This window comes from Phyllostomus hastatus, unplaced genomic scaffold (assembly GCF_019186645.2).
Source record: "Phyllostomus hastatus isolate PE091 unplaced genomic scaffold, TTU_PhHast_1.1 phas_contig_209, whole genome shotgun sequence".
Lineage (NCBI taxonomy): Eukaryota > Metazoa > Chordata > Mammalia > Chiroptera > Phyllostomidae > Phyllostomus > Phyllostomus hastatus.
This window is the reverse complement of record NW_025333735.1, coordinates 11,979,565-11,997,634: the sequence shown is the minus strand read 5'-3', so window position 1 is coordinate 11,997,634 and position 18,070 is coordinate 11,979,565.

Here is an 18,070-nt window from a genome sequence, read left to right as displayed (position 1 = left end):
TATTAGAGTTATAAATTCCTTATATTAAACTTATATAATTGAAATTACCATATGGTTTTGATCTCCTGATTGGACATTGCTTGATATAAAACTAAAATAACAGTTGGTCCAGGAGATAAACCCACAAAAATGGGACAATTTTTTTAGCTTATGCTGTTCACAGAGAAGATAAGGCTTGACATTTGGTGGGTGTCCTTGGGCTTTAAAGGTAGTATTGCCACATTTGGTTGTAATTTTCTAACCCAGTCATCAAATATGAAATAATCTATTCATATCTAAAGTATCTGTAGAAGATAGGTATATATACACTCTATTATTCCTCATGATTCCGAATCAGGGATTTGCATAGGGCACAACTTTCTATAAGATATTAAAAAACTACCAGTCAGGGTTTCAACCACAGAAGACTGCATTAGGAGACACATGCATACACACTCAAAGATTTATTATGGGTATTTGGGCCTTGTGTGACTGTGCAAGCTGGTTAACCAGTTTCTGTAAGCCTGTCGTCTTCCCATGTGACACCAGAGCTTTAAGTCTCCAGGGCAGAAAGTCCAGAGGGCAACATAAATGTGAAATGGGGAAGAGTAAGAACAACCTGGAACCCATAAGCATAACCTGGAACCAATGAGTACAGGCTAAAATCTCTGTCAGTTCTTGTTAGAGAAGCTAAAAGAGGATCTAGGAGAAGGCAAAGCAGTGACAGCCTGACTGCTGCTACTTGCCTATGAAGTATCTATCAGATGCCCAATAAAAGTGTATGAGCTACAAAAGTCATTCTGCTTAACTTCAGCCCTCCAATTCTCACACAATCATCTATTGGCCTACCTAGGTAGAAATATACAGGAGATTCTGAAAACTGTAGTTCAGTATAGCAAAACGGACACATTATAAAGCCACTATGATTAGAAAAAAAAATTTCTTAGGTCCACTCAAAGAGAGTACAAATCATAGAAGAAAAGATAGATCAACATTAAAGTTTTAAGTCAAGAGAAACAATAAACAAATTTAAAAGACGATCCTCATACTGGTAAAAGAAATTGAAACATTCATACATCCATACACTGGAATATATTGTTAAATTAATTAAGCAGAGGCCTTTAGACTGAGGTGGCTATAATGCCTTAGCAGCCTAGAAAAGCAAACCGAAACCTAAGCCTGAAATTCCTCAAGGTTAAGAAAAAAAATCTTCTGCTCCTTTTGTTGAATATTAATTGACCATAGAGACTCAGGTTTATTACTGGGTTCTCTATTCTGTTCCATTGATCTATGTGTTTGTTCTTGTGCCAGTACAAGTCTGTTTTGATTACCATGGCCTTATAATATAGTTTGATATCAGATATTGTGATCCCTCCTACTCTGTTCTTCTTTCTCAAAACTGCTGCAGCTCTTTGGGGTTGTTTATGGTTCCATATAAATTTTTGAAGTGTTAGTTTCACTTCACAACAGTCAGAATGGCCAAATCAACAAACAAGAAGTGCTAGTAAGGTTGTGGAAAAAAGGGAACCCTAGTACACTGTTGGTAGGAATGCAGTCTGGTGTAGCCACTGTGGAAAACAGTATGGAATTTCCTCAGAAAACTAAAAATGGAACTTCCTTTTGACCTGGCAATTCCTCTGCTGGGATTATACCCTAAGAACCCTGGAACACCAGTTCAAAAGAACCTGTGTACCCCAATATTCATAGCAACACAATTTATTATAGTTAAATGTTGGAAGCAACCTAAATGTCCATCTGTAAATGAGTGGATCAAAAAACTGTGGTACATTTATACAATGGAATACTACACAGTAGAAAGAAAGAAGGAACTCCTACCCTTCACAACAGCATGGATGGAACTGGAGAGCATTATGCTAACTGAAGTAAGCCAGGTGGTTAAAGACAAATACCATATGATCTCACCTATAAGTGGAACCTGGTCAACAAAACAAACAAGCAAGCAAAATATAAACAGACACTAAAATAAAGAACAGACCGATGGTAACCAGAGGAGAGGTAGGAGGGGGATAACAAGGGAAAGAAGGGGAAGGGTTGTCAAGGAACATGTATAAAGAACCCGTGGACAAAGCCAAAGGAGGCTGGGATTGACGGTGGGAAGTGAGGGGGTTGGGGCAGGGGAGGGGATGGGAGAAAATGGAAACAACTACACATGAAAAACAATAAAAATAATAGTAATTCCTAAAAAAAAAAAAAATAAGAACAACCAATCAAAAACAATCAACTATGCTTTCCCAAATAAGGCAACCTCTTAAGCTATAGCTCATCAGATTTCTTGCTTTGCTCCTGCCTATTTTCTATAAAAGTCTGGCCCTTACCCTCTGTTACAGAGTGCTCCTAAACCATTCTGGTTTAGTGCTGACTGACTCAAATTAGTTTTTGCTCAAATAAACTCTTAAATTTTTAAATATTCTTCAGTTTAACTTTTAACACTATATAGCAATTAAAATAAATTAACTGCATCACTATGGATAAATTTCAAAAAATAATATTAATGCATACAGCTTCAAAAGGATACATAGAAGAGCACGATCATGTAAAATTGTGAACACACATCAATAGCATGCATTCATATGTACAACACATGCATGTATGCATATATATTCTGGATATATACATATGTAGTAAAAAACTATATCTGTAGAAATGAAAAATCCTAACCTCAGAATAATAATGTAGTTTCCTTTGATGTAAGAGAGGAAAGGAAGTGCTTGGAGAGAGGAACTTTAGCTATTTTAATAACATTTATTTTTAAAGGGGATCTGCTAAAATTTCTCAATCTGTAATCTGCGATGGGTACATGGATGTCTGTGATCTTCTGAACTTCTATATGCTTATAATATTTTGTAATTCAAAATAATACATTTTAAGAAAACATAAAGGCACACAACAAATTTCTCTTTCACAGTCTCATACACAAGGACTCTGCTCAACAGTTGAAAACCTTAAAAACAACAAAGGAATCATTTTAATTACTTACAAATTAAATCAGCATGGAAACACTTGTTAAGCAGACATGGAGAAAAGTTAAAATCTATACAAAGACTGGAAAGAATAAAGCAAATAATTTCTACTAACACACAATGGACTTTGCGATCCATCATTGTATGTATATTTTGTGAAGGGTACACCCGAAACTAGTAACCAGCAGTTTTTTTGTTAGAAGAAACAGAGGAACCAGTAGGTAGGAGTGGGGAACAACTTTTCACTCTGCTTAATTTTGTAATGCTTGAATTTTTTACCATTTGAAACTTCCCAAAGTATGCAATTTCATATACACAAAAGAAAAAAGGCAATTAAATATTTTCTTCCATAGTGTCTTCTACTTTTTAAATATAAATGCTCTGGGAAGAGTAACATAATGAGTCTATAATATTTTGTGGTAGTTTACAGATGACATCATCATCTGTTATAGAACAGAGTAGCAGATACATACCACAGATGCCACATCATTGCCCTTGACAGACATTGACAATCTATGTGGTACTCCTTCCTACTGAACCTAAAAATTCCCCAACAGAAGGCTGCAGGCAGCAGCCACTGTCACTTGATCAAAGATGGCACTTCAGATCATACTTGCATACTTGATACTTACTTTGCTCTATGCTATAAAAAAATCATGGACAAAAATGAAAGGAAAAACATAGCAGAAATTTTTATCTTCAACAGAAAACTATGCATTGTCTAGAATATACCTACCACTTTGGGTTATGATTTTAGTCTTTCATTGTTTTTGAGCTATTTCACTACTCTGTAAAATGTAAATAACTAATAAAGATGCAAATTAGGTCCTGTCAGATAGAGATTTAATGGACTTTCTTCTCCAACTCTAGAAAAACCAGTTTTGCCTTCATTTGCATGTTTGTTTTAATATTCCTGATCTATAAATCCAGCAGTTTTACAGATTCTCTTTCACATGTACCATTTGCCTCAGTGAATGGGTTCAACTGACGTGATCACTGACTGGCAGTGACCTCGGAATGCTACAGATGGCTCGTCAACACGCGAGAAAAACATACACAGAGAGAACCAGGTCCTGTGGAGAAGTAGTAACAGAATGGCCACTCTCTCTAGTGGGGAGCGCTCCGTTCCCCCTCCAGAGAGGCTTTTTATTGGTTTCGTTTGCATAAGAATTCAGGTAAAGCTCATTACTCATTTTTAGGAAGTAAGGATCAAACAATAGATAACAAGGAAGTCTGAGGGCCTATTTTGAGTCAGGGTCAAAGAGCTGTAAAACTTTAAGGAACAAACTTACTTCTTTCCTGGACCCTTATCATTCAACTGAGAGCATTCTAAACAAAGCAGGTTTCACAGGATTTTACATATTCTTTCTTAGGCCTGATCACTGGGGCAACCCGCCCTTTTCAGCACAGAGCTGCACCACCCTGTCATTGTTTCAGGCTTAGGTGGAGCAAGGGAAGTAAGGCAGCCAAGAGATTAGGAGATTTTCTGGCAGACAATGAGGACTCAGGCTTTGTCAAAGCTGAGGGGCGAGGGTCCATTACCCTTTTTTGCTGTAGCCCCCAAAGTCCTTCCTTGGGAGCCTCCTACGTGATTGTGCCTGGCTTAGGTCATTCCACCCTTGGGGAATCTTACCCATCATTGGCTAACCGATCAAGCATTGGGGGCCAGGAAGGGTGAAGTAAAAGGAGCAAAAGCAGTGCTCCTGCCAAGGAGATAAGGGTCCAAGGTCATTCTCTCAGCCTTAGCCTTGGGCGGGGCTTACATCTTCTGATACCAGGCAGGGCAGTTCCCAACATTAAATGAAATCTTTAACAAATTTATTTGTACCTGAATAAGAGTCACAATCTTACTTTCTTTTAACATTATCTTTTATCACATGTTAGGGTAAAAGAATGAAAAGGCAAAAGAGCGGAAAGACATCATTTTTAGGGCAAACTTCATATACTGCAATATTTTCCTTTATTAGAAGATTTTCTGCCCTGCTACTCGAAACATTCCAGCAGTGTAGAAAGTTCATGCATCTAAATTCAAGGGCATTTTTAATATAAGAAATATATCAACATGGATGAAGGAAAGATATGTGAATATCAGTCTGGAGAATAATCAAAATTAAAATTCAAAATCTTTTCCCTTATCCACAGAGGCACTGCCCAGTTTATCCAAATACTATATCATATTCACAGGCACACCTAAGTGCATTTGTTTTGTTATAAATTTTTGAAATATTGGCTTATTTCTAGCAGGTTCTTTCCAGATCAGCTTTGGCCATATAGCTTTAAGATCATTCACAGGATTCTGGGGTTAGCCTGAGAATACCAGGCTCCACAAGTGGGAAAGTTTATGCATGCCATCAAATGCCTTCCCCCACACTACCCACTCAAGCCACCTCCCATGCAATTCAAATGCCTCGTTTCAATATCAAGGGAATACAAAGGCGTGTGGTATGTCTTTAGTTTTATACCAGTTTGGATGGCATATGACAAACTGTTTCTATAAACAACATTAAATAAGCAACAATTTTACTCAATGCAGATTGACCTAGCTAGTTAAGATAAGCAAGCTAAAGACACTTCAAAAAAAATTTTTTAAGGAAATACATCTACAATGCTAATCCTTAGTTTTCACAAAGTAGGTTTCTAATTAAAGCTTTTTGAGACTCTGTTCTACACCTCCACTCCAAGCCAGCTTCCCAAAATTACTTTTAACCGCAAGGCTTTCCCAGCAAATAGAAAGGAGAAAGGAAAGGGGGATTTGTAAATAAATGCACAGCCACAAATGTCTGACTCATCCTGGGTGACTCTTGGGCACAGCCTGGGGGAGGTCCTGGGCCAGTTAAGGTGACTGTAGAGGTCATAATCATTATGCCCTTGCTGGGAAGTTCAGGAAAACATTTGAATATCAATGCACATAATATATGCAGAATGAATGTTTAAAAGCCAGGCTACATTGCTCACGCAGCACAGGAAATCTCCCAACTGCCTAGCTTGTATGAGTGCAGTTTTGAATCCGGAAACAAAAGGAAAAGTTAAGACCATGCTTAATTGGGTCCTAAAAGCAAATTTTCAAGGTGAAGCAACCATGATAAGAAAGTAGCAAAGCAGCTTTTGGTAAAAATGTTTTTACTTCTAGATTCTTTTCTTATTTTGCCATTCAGCTACCTATTCTCAAAGATCATTTAGTAATTGCTGAAATTAATAATTGTTCTTTTTAAAACTAAACAAATTTACTTTGTACCAGGAGTGTTGGGTGCTTTCACATGTTGTTCATCTCCTGTTTTAGATAGGAAAACTCACCCAGAGAAGGTAAGTTACTGGTTGGCCTATGGTCACAAGTGACAGGGTTAAGGTTTGAACTCAAATATCCTATTTGGTTTTGTCTGTCAGAGAGATGCCGAAAGAAATTTTGTTGGCATATCTTTAGTATTTTCCTTTTAGCAGTATTTATGTTTAGAGAATGTTATTCGGTGCAGTTAGCATTTTACCATGTCTACTACATAGGCAGTTGCATACTGCCCCAACAAACATCTCAAATTTATGTACTAATCTCCATTTCCAAAACTATCACTCCAGTTCGAGACAAAATCATCTCTTAAATGAACTACTATCATAGATTTCTAACTAGTCCCCCTATTTCTACTCTTCCCTTCCTTACAGTATATTTTCCTTAACATAAATCAGATCATATAATGCTAGTATATAATTTTTTCACTGATTTTTCTATAACACTGAGAATAAAATTCAAATTTCTGGCCATGACCCTCATGACCTGATTCCTGGCCCATTTTTCCAATGTCACATCCTACTTTGTATTACTGTCCCACCAGCTACATGTACTGCAGCCACACAGGCCTCTTTGTATTCAGCAATATCACGTCAGTTCTGTCTCAGGGCCTTTGCACTAGCTGTTTCAGTTTCTCACCAATGTAAGTTATAGCTCCTATCACCTTCTCAGCAGAACCTTTAACAAGAGTCCCTGTTTTGGGTTTCTTTATAGTTTTTATGAAATCTCTTTCACATATTTTTTTGCTCATTTATTTTCTGTCCATACCTTTTAGAAGCCCATCTTCTTTTATTCACCTCTGGATTCCTTTGTTATGAAAAATTCAGTTAATATCTATTGAATATATGAATGGGTGAATGAATGAATAAAGTTGCCAAGGCTTCATTGGTAACATTTCACGAATAGCTAATGATGTTGCTGGAGGATAAACATCAAGAGAGAGATTTTTGTTCTTTAAAAAAGGAGAATTGTCTGTTGGAAATTTTTGAGAATCTGGTTATGCACAAATTTTCACAAGCAATTCTCAGAAGCTCATCCATGACTCCCCCTTGATCCCCTGTTTAGTTTTAGTATACTGTCCCAATGTATTATTTTGGCTTACATGATGCTGAGTAATTCAATTTTTGTTTAGTTCTTCCTCCCCCTCTTCTATATCTTTGCAATCTAAGCTCAAGCCACACTAAACTACTTCAGTTCTAGACTCTTCCCAAGATTTCACTTGCCTCTAAATGTTCCTCTTTCCTCTACCTGGAATCCTCTCCAAACCCCAACCTTCACTTTTATCTAACTCCCACTTACTGTTTCATTCGCTACTTTAGATCACATCATTTCCTCTGGGCAGTTCTCCCTGATAATCAGGTATGACTTTGGAGCCTTAAAAGAGCTTCCCTGGTTTGTTCTGTACTTCTATCAAAATGCTTCTTTAATGTACTACGATTGACAGTTTATATTATGTGCAACTGTCAATTAATATTTGTTTTATTTGCCATGGTATCAATAGTGCTTAGTATAATGCCTCACAACTAAGGACCCAATTAATATTACAAAATTAAAATAAACTTTTTCTGAGTTTCCTATTTATTATTTATAAATGGTGGATATTTCCTATCAGAAAATTGATATGATTATCAATCATATTTTACAGGACCTTCAAATTAGAGATACCAAATTTGGTCACACATTTTGTTTCTGATTTTAAGAAAAAGCTTTGTAGAGACTAATACTGGTTGTGCCAACATCTAATTGTGTATTTCAAATGTTTTGACATAATAAAATAAAAGGTAATAAAACAACACATATAGTTACAATAAAATAGAAGTGTCTCTCCTACCACATTCAGACAGATATTGAATTTGACAGTCTGTGTGATGCTTACTGATATTTAACAAAAACCTGAGAGGCTATATAAATCAATCAGTCTGCTTCTAAAATAAGCCAGTTAAAGACTTTCGTGGAGCCCTGGCTGGCATAGCTCAGTGGATTGAGCGTGGGCTGAGAACCTAAGTGTTGCAGATTCGATTTCCAGTCAGGGTACATGCCTGGGTTGCAGGCCATGACCCTGAAGAACCCCACTTTCATGTTTCTCTCTCTCTCTCTCTTTCTCCCTCTCTTTCCTCCCTAAAAATAAATAAAATAAAAATCTTAAAAAAAAAGAAAATTAAAAAAAAAAGACTTCGTGGGAAGGTAAAATAAAGCAGTAATATAGCATGAATGTATACTGGGGAGATTGATGAACTGATGAATTAATAGTTCAGAACTTGCAAGGAGTTGAGGGTAATAATAAATGTTGCTACTAATCTTCTCTACATGGCTTCCTCTATGATTTTTTGTAGCAGAAACACTTTTAGAGGCAAAGAACTTTAGTACTCTACTAAGAAAAGCTCTTAATAATACAACACTCTTCTAGCCCCATTCATCTCCAGAGAGCCTTAAATATACTCCTCTTTTCTCATTTCACATACACAGGAGGACCCCAACCAGAGAGTGGATCTGTACTCAGAATTTCCAATGCGACAATTCTGGTATTATAGAGGACAAACATAATTTTGGAATAACATGTGCTATTTCTAAAACAACTCATTTTTTTAGTTTATACAAAAATCAGAGATGAAATATGAATATGAGCAGAAGAAACAGAATCACAAGTCAAAGATATAGCTTAAAAAAACAAAATAAAAGGATGTGTTTACATAAATTATAAGCACTCAAGGGCTGGGATATTATTCTTTCACCAACATTGTCAACCATTTATATAGCATTGTGTACAATTGTGGCAATATAAAATGAATAATAATAATTAATATAGTATGTTTGTTCTGAATCTCACAGACTTCTGCTTACCAGGTTCCTGGAACCTACCTTTTAAAAAGGTCAAATCCCAATTGACCATATGTATTTCTCAATCATTGCTTGTTAGGTTTCTTTGTCTCTTATAAACCAACTAGTGATTATTTCTCTTTTATAAGTATATTTTATTGATTATGCTATTACAGCTGTCCCAGTTTTCCCCCCTTGGTTCCCCTCTGTACAGTACCTTCCATCTCTCCAGCAATTCCTCCCTTAGTTCATGTCTAGCTATGGGCATGCATATAAGTTCTTTGGTTTCTCCATTTCCTACGCTGTTCTTAACATCCCCCATCTATTTCGTACCTAAAAATTATGCTTCTTAATCCCTGTACCTTTTCCACCATTCTCCCCCTTCCCCCTCCCAGCTGAAAACCCTCCAAATGGTTTGAACTCCACATTTATGATTCTGTTCCTATTCTGAATGTTTGCTTTTATATTTGTTTGGTTTTTTTTTTTAGGTTCAGTTGTTGATAGTTATGAATTTGTTGCCTTTTTAACATTCATAGTTTTGATCTCCCCACCCCCTTAAATAAGTCCCTTTAACATTTCATGTAATAATGGCTTGGTGATGATGAACTCCTTTAGCTTCACCTTGTCCGAGAAGCACTGTATCTGCCCTTCCATTCTAAATGAGAGCTTTACTGGATAGAGTAATCTAGGTTGTAGTCCTTGTTTTTCATCACTTTGAATACTTCTTTCCAGACCCTTCTTGCCTGCAAAGTTTCTTTTAAGAAATCTGCTGACAGCCTTATGGGAACTCCTTTGTAGGTAACTCTCCACTTTTCTCTTGCTGCTTTTAAGGTTCTCTCTTGATCTTTAACCTTTGGCATTTTCAATATGATGTGTCCTAGTGTTGTCCTCTTTCTGTTCAACTTGTTTGGGACTTTCTGTGCTTTCTGGACTTACATGTCTGTTTCCTTCACCAAATTAGGGAAGTTTTCTTTCATTATTTTTGCAATTAAGTTTTCAATTTCTTGCTCTTCCTCTTCTCCTTCTGGCATCCTTATGATTTGGATATTGGCCCATTTGGAGATGTCCGAGAGTTGTCTTATACTGCCCTCGTGTTTTTGAATTCTTGTTTCTTCTTTCTCTTCTGGCTGAATGTTTACTTTTTCCTTATGTTTCAAATCATTGATTTGAATCTCAGCTTCCTTCCCTTCATTGTTGGTTTCCTATAGATTTTTCTGTATTTCACTTAGCATAACCTTCATTTCTTCATTTACATTGTTGCCATACTCAGTGAGTTCTTTGAGCATCCTAATCACCAGTGTTTTGAACTCTGTAACTAATAGGTTGGCTATCTCTATTCACTTAGTTCTTTTTCTGGGATTTTGTTCTGTTCTTTCATTTGGGACATATTTCTTTGTCTTCTCAATTCGGCAGCCTATGTTTGTTTTTGTGTATTAGTTAGAGCTGCTTTGACTCCCTGTCTTAGTAGCGTGGCCCATTGTATAAAAGGTACCTGTAAACTGTGTGGGGCAGAGCCTTAGGTAATCATCAGGATGGGTCAACCGAATTCTTTGCTTTCTGGCTCTGTGTGAACGGAGGGATCAGAGAAGGGACACTGCCATTGCCTGGCTTCTGGAGATTTGCCCCTCACCCTGCTTCCAGTCACTCCACCTACTTCCCATATGTGACTGGAGCCCCTCCAGCTGTTGCCCTGATGTTGAATCCCAGAGTGGTTTAGTTTGCATACATTTTAAGACCATGTGAGCCCTTTAAGTGGAGTTTCCTGAAAATTTGGGAGTGTCTTCTGCCACCCCAATGACCACTGGTTTTTACAGCTAGAAGTTATGGGGATTTACCTTTCCAGTGCTGCAGCTTCTCCAAGCCATATCATGTCTCCTTGTCACTCCACCCCTCCAGCTCCAAGTCTCCACCCTCCTACCCATCTGGATGAATGTGGCTTCCTTAAATCCTTGGTTGTCAGACTTCCACACAGTTCTATTTTCTGACAGTTCTGAGTATTATTTGTTTTGAGATTTAGTTGTAATTCCTTTTGTGGTTGTATGAGGAAACAAAGTGTGTCTACCTATGCCTCCATCTTGACTGGAAGTCCCCAATAGAGATCATTTCAAACAAATATCTGCTATATTACTACTAGCAAGTCATGGACTTCAAAGAGGTGAACTAGAATAGTGTTAAGATCATTGGAATGTTGGCCAAGAGCTTTAACCTCAAAGGAGTGTGATTTCAATGATTTCTGGTTTCAGATGGCTCAGAAATGGAGGGAAAAAATGGTGTAGAGAAGTAAAGAGAGAGGATAAAGAAATTAATTCTGAAGCCACACCAGTATCATTTAAAATACCAAGACATCAAAATTCAAAGGTATTTTTTGACATTCTTAGGCATTTATTTGTTGAAGGAATCAACAAATGCATATGGATGGTACTTATTGAAGCAGCTTTCCCACTGCCTTCCTGACTCAAATCTTTTTTTTCCTCTCTAATCTATACAACACACTTCTGACAGAACAATCTTCCAAAAGCATAGTTCCAGCAATAATTTTTTATTAATTTTAAGAGAAAATCAAGCTAATCACAGCCTGTACAATAATTCCTTAGCATGGCCCCTAAAATCCAAGGACCACAATACTAGTCTATCTTCTTCTATTGTTTTATGCCCACAATATTAATCCTCCTTGAACTCCCTCAAGCATTCCCGGCTCTTCTATATCTCAGTGTCTTTGGTCACTCTAAAACACTCTTCATAATTTTGTGAACCTGAACGACTTACTCAGCACTCAGATGCAGAACAAATGTCTACACTATCCATGCTGCTATCATCCCTGGCTCTCCTCCTAGATTAGTTGCTTCGTCCTTATCAAATCTCAGTCTATATTATAAGACACTACAATTTCATGTTATTTTTTTATGTGGTCATCTCCTTCAAGAGACCAAGTTCATAGAGAGAGATGGTATTCTTCAGCCCTGAACAGAGATGACGTTATTCAGCCCTGGGTCAAGTATAGTGTATAACACATAGTAAGTATTCAGTAAATATTTGTTTAATAAAAACACTGAAATAAAATATGAAAATTATATATTCTTAGCAGATAATACAGTGAAACTCCTGGCATTTCAAATTACTCACTGTCCTTAGTATTTGCCTCCAAACAGAATAATAAACAATAACTATCTGGTAGAAACAACTGGCTTATCAAGCAGGTGCTGACTCAATCCCTGAACACATTCTATAGCTCCATTCTGGACTTCATTTAGTTTGTGAAGCCCAGAAATGGATTCCCACCCCCCACTCCAGCAATAAGCATAAACAATACCAAGAGCTAAATCCAGCAACCTCTAAGTGCACTTAAGTCTCATTCAAAGTCAAGGGAAATTATGCATACATGAGACGTAGAGAGGGAGCAGAGGTAAGAAAGATGGCTCGCTACTTCTTAGAAAACAGGAAAAAGACCACAAAGGTTTAGTTCCTGAGAAAATCATCACCTATTTGCTGTCATTTTTTTCATCTTCATAGGAACTTATTGGATTAGGAAAGACCTTTGCTACTCGACATTATCCTAAGCTCCCAGTTGTCCTTGCATTAGTTAATGCCTGAGCTTCCTGGTTAATTATGGCAGGCGAGCAGCAGGCTGCACAGATGTCAGATGTCCTACTCTATCAGTGAAGAGGTTCCTGCCTCAGGCTGTTTATATACGGCCTACCAGGATTTCCTGCTGCATGATGAAATAATTAGGGGGCCCTCCGTGCAGGGAATAATGTTGCAAGTAAGTTGTAACAGCATTACATTAAAAAACAAAACTGGCCTTATCTTCATCAGGATCTTCCTAAAGTTTATTATGAACATTCTGTTCCTTATTTTTATAATATTCACGTGGGTGTCAGTTTTAGTGTTCACTGGAGAGCACAATGAGTACAGCAAGGCTTTCTTTAATGCTTGTGCTGCAATTTGAGTCAAGAGTAAAGAGGGTGGGTAGATGTCTTTTTTGTGTTTAATTTTCTAAATAAAGTTTGTCTTTTGCCTCTTATAACAAACCAATTCTACAGACTCAACAAAGTCTGATGGTCTTTAAAATGACTTAGTAATATTTTCTAAATTGATATATTCTCAAATTATATTGAATTCTGAATTCTGACTTTGACCCAGAAAATATCCTGCTTATAATATTTTTAAGTATTTTTATCCATAAGAGCACATTATATGATGAAAAGCTCTTCTCACCCACAAATGATTTCCATGAGTCAAGTGAAATGTCCTGTATACAAATACAAATCAAGATTAAGAAGAAAAATTCTAAATGACTTTGATCATTAACATTCAAGGGTTAGCAATAATGTCATGAATTCTAGCAACACTTCTGGATAAATGGAACAATTCAGACCAAGTTAAAGTAGCATGTTTTCCACTATCATCCCATGAATCCCTCTACTTTAGTTCTTAATACCTTCTTTAATAAGACTGTAAAATCCTTGAGAGCCATTTATCTCATGCATTTTCATATCTTCTGTTCCTAGTACAGTAAGTACTTGGTACAGGTACTCAACACATTTTTATTAAACTGTATTAAACAGTGTGGAGTGAAGAATGGAGAAAAAGAGAATAAGAAAAAGGTAATGATCACAATGAATTCCTCACTTCTTTATATACTTTTTCCTTTGTAAGTACAATATAATCTTTCTATGGAAGTACAATATCATCTTTATCCCCTGTTATAATTCTTCTAAAAAAAATTAATGATTCCCAGCCTCCTCCTCTAAACAGTAAACAGGCTTATTTCTGTTTATATATAGGAGTATAATTCTTTTCATAAATTAGTACAGAAAATTTAAAACCATCTAACTTTCTTTGCCTGAAGATCATACATCCATAAGGTGGCCAGGTGGATTTCTAGAATACCCAGAAAACACTGTTTTGGGAGGTTTCATATAGCATTTCTAGGAAAGATTTTAAAAAAAAACAAGATTCTGTGAGATTTAAAAATGTAGCAAATAGTTTTTTGTCACAGCTGTAAACTCTAATCCATTAATAATAGTTAACATGTAAAGAGGTATTGTCCAGGTTGTGTGAAAAAGTGCAGCATTAATTAATGATGTCTGCCTTAGCCTTGGAACAAGTGACAATATGAGTACTCTCTGTCACACCAGTAGCGCTTCCTAATAATCAAGAAGTTTGCCATTATTTTAGGGGAGAACTGGAGAACAGAGAGATGTTCCATCAATAATCTTTGAAGGAAAGCAAAAGTTCATTTAAGTACGATTATACTCATGTGGCATTTCTTGCCTTGTTTCATAAACATTTATTGAGCACTTACCTATCAAATAATATTCTTTGTCCTCAAGGAATTAAGGCCACCTGCAGGAGTAAAGACAAATAAATAGGAAATTTTAATAGAAGGTGATTAATAACATGAAAGTCTACAAACAATGTCAAAGGAGTTCAAATTGAAATGACTAATCCAGGCTGAGGTGAGGGTGAGGACAGGGATGTCAGGAAATGTTTTCTAGAGAAAGAGATCATCTGAACAAGGCTCTCAGGATAAGTTAAATGTAGCCATGCCTGAAAAGAAGAAAAGAGGAAGGAGAAAAAGGGGATAAGGAGGTAGAAGAAGAAAGATGAAAGGGGGAGGAGGAGAAAAGACATTTGGGCAGCATATGCAATTATGTTCAATGAAATGTCTTTAGTTCAGTTGTACTGCTTAGTTCAAGTGCATGTGGGGGATGATTAGAGATAAGGCTAGAGAAGTAAAGAACAGTCAGAACTCGAAGGCCTTTCTAAGTCAATCCAGAGACTGGAGAATTTTAAGCAGGACAGTAACTTGACTTGCATCTCTTTCTTGGCATGCATATACTATCCGTTCTTTTACTTTTTTTTTTTTTTACTTTTTTGGCATGTGTAATAACATTTTTTCTTAACTTTTTTATTGTTATGCTATTACAGTTGTCCCAGTTATTGCCCTCCTCCACCCAGCCCACCCCTACTCCCACAGTCAGTCCCCACACAGCTGTCCATGTCAAAGGAGTGTCAAAGGAACTGCTCATTCGTAGATGTCTTTAACTGGCCCTTTCCCTTTCTTTCCACCATCATCCCCCTCTTCTCTCCCCTCTGGCTCTTGTCTGTCTGTTCTTTGTTTCCATGCCTCTGGTTCTATTTTGCTCATTAGTTTATTTTGTTCATTAGATTCCTTTTATAGGTAAGATCATATGGTATTTGTCTATTACCTCCTGGCTTATTTCACTTAGCAAAATACTCGCCAGTTCTATCCATTCTTATGCAAAGGGTAGGAGTTCTTTCTTTCTGCTGCATAGTATTCCATTGTGTAAATGTACCACAGTTTTTGATCCATTTTGATCCACTAATGGGCACTTACACTGTTCCCAAATCTTGGCTACTATAAATAGTGCTGCTATGAACATACAGGTGCATAGTTCTTTTGGATTGGTGTTTTAGGGTTCTTAGGATATAACCCTAGCAGTGGAATTGCTGGGTCAAAAGGCAGTTCCATTTTTAATTTTTGAGGAACTTCCATACTATTTTCCAGGATGGCTGAACCAGTCTACATTGCCACTAACAGTGCACTAAGGTTCTCTTTTCTCCACATCCTCACCAGCACTTGCTTTTTGTTGATTTATTCATGATGGCCACTCTGACCGGTATACTGTGGTATCGCCTTGTAATTTTAATTTGCATCTCTCTGATGGCTAGTGGTGCTGAGCATCCTTTCATATGTCTCTTGGCCCTCTGCATGTCCTCCTTGGAGAAGTGTCTGTTCAGGTCCTTTGCCCATTTTTCAATTGGATTGTCTTCCTGGTGTTGTCGTATGAGTCTTTATATATTTTGGAGAGTAAACCCTTGTCTGATATACTATTGGCAATATGTTCTCCCATATGGTCAATTACATTTTCATTTTGATAATGGTTTCTTTAGCTATACAGAAGCTTTTTATTTATTTTTCCCTGCCCCTCACACCCCATTTTAATGAAATGCTAGTCCCATTTGTTTATTTTTTCCCTGATTTCCCTTTCCCTGGTAGATATATCAGCAAAAATATTGCTACATGGCATATCTGAAATTTTACTACCTATGTTTTCCTCTAGGACTTTTATGGTATCACAACTTATATTTAAGTCTTTTGTCCATTTTGACCTTATTCTGGTGTAGGTGTAAGTTAGTGGTCTAGTTTCTTTCTTTCCTCCCTCCCTCCCTCCCTCCCTCCCTCCCTCCCTCCCTCTCTTTCTTTCTTTCTTCCTTCCTTCCTTCCTTCCTTCCTTCCTTCCTGCCTTCTTTCTTTCTTTCCATGTACCAGTCCAGTTCTACCAACACAATTTATTGAAGAGGCTATTTTTACTCTACTGTATGCTCATGCCCCCTTTGTCAATATTGACCACAGAAACATAGGTTTATTTCTGGCCTCTCTATTATGTTCCATTGATCTATACATCTGTCCTTATACCAGTACTAGACTGTTTTGATTACAGTGGCCTTATAGTTATAATTTGATATCAGGTATTGAGATCCCTCCTACTTTGTTCTTCTTTCTCAAGATTGCTGAGGCTTTTTGGGGTCTTTTTTGGCTCCATGTAAATTTTTGAAATATTTGTTCTAGATCTGTGCAATATGTCATTAGTATTTGAATAGGAATTGAATTTATAGATTGCTTTGGGCAGTATGAACATTTTAATGATGTAAGACAGTAGAAGGAAGGAAATAATCAACATCAGAACAAAATTAAATGATACAGAGAATTAAAAAAAAATTCAAAGGATCAGTGTGTCCAGAAGCTGATTCCTTGAAAAGATAAACAAAATGAATAAACCCTTAACAAAACTCATTGAGAAAAAAAGAGAGGATCCAGATAAATAAAATCAGAAATGAAAGAGGAGAAGTTACAACTGATACCACAGAAATACAAAGAATTGTAAAAAAATTACTATGATCAACTATATGCCAAGAAATTGGACAACCTGGGCAAAATGGGTAAATTTCTAGAAACATGCAGTCTTCCAAAATTGAATCAAGAAGAAGCAGAAAGCTTGAATAGACCAATAACAGCTAGTGAAATCAAAGTAGTAATCAAAAAACTCCAGGCACACAAAAACCCTGGACCAGATGACTTCACGGGAAAATTTTACCAAACATTCAAGAACTAACTCCTATCCTTATCAAAATATTCCAAAAAATTCAAGAGGGAAGAATCCCAAACACTATAAGGCCAGTATTATTCTAATTCCAAAACCAGGGAAAGACACAACAAAAAAAGAAAACTGTAGGCCAGTATCTCTGATGAACATAGATGCTAAATTCCTCAACAAAATATTGGCAATCCAAATACAGCAATACGTTAAAAAAGTCATACACCATGATCAAGTGGGATTCATTCCAGGGATGCAAGGATTGTACAACATTCACAAATCAATAAATGTTACACCACACAAAATGGACAAAAATCACATCATCATATCAATAGATGCTGAAAAAGCATTTGGTAAAATCCAGCACCCATTTATGATAAAAACACTCAGTAAAGTGTGAATAGAGGGAGCATTCCTCAGCATAATGAAGGCCATATACAAGAAACCTATGGCCAATATCATACTCATTGGGCAAAAACTAAAAACTTACCCCTTAAGATCAGGAACAGGACAAGGGTGTCCCCCATTTACCACTCTCATTCAACATAATACTGGAAGTTTTAGCCACAGAGATCAGACAAGGAAATAAAAGCCATCCAAATTGGAAAGGAGGAAGTAAAACTGACATTATTCATAGATGGCATGATACTGTACATAGAAAACACTGTAGTCTCCACCAGAACACTACTCAACCTAGTAAGTGAATTTTGCAAAATAGCCTGCTACAAAGTCAATATTCTGAAATCTTAAAAAAATTATACTTTTTTAAAAGATTTATTTATTTTTAGAGAGGGGAAGGGAGGGAGAAAGAAAGGAAGACAAACATCAATGTGTGATCTCCTCTGGAGCACCCCCTCCTGGGGACCTGGCCCACAACCCAGGCATGTGCC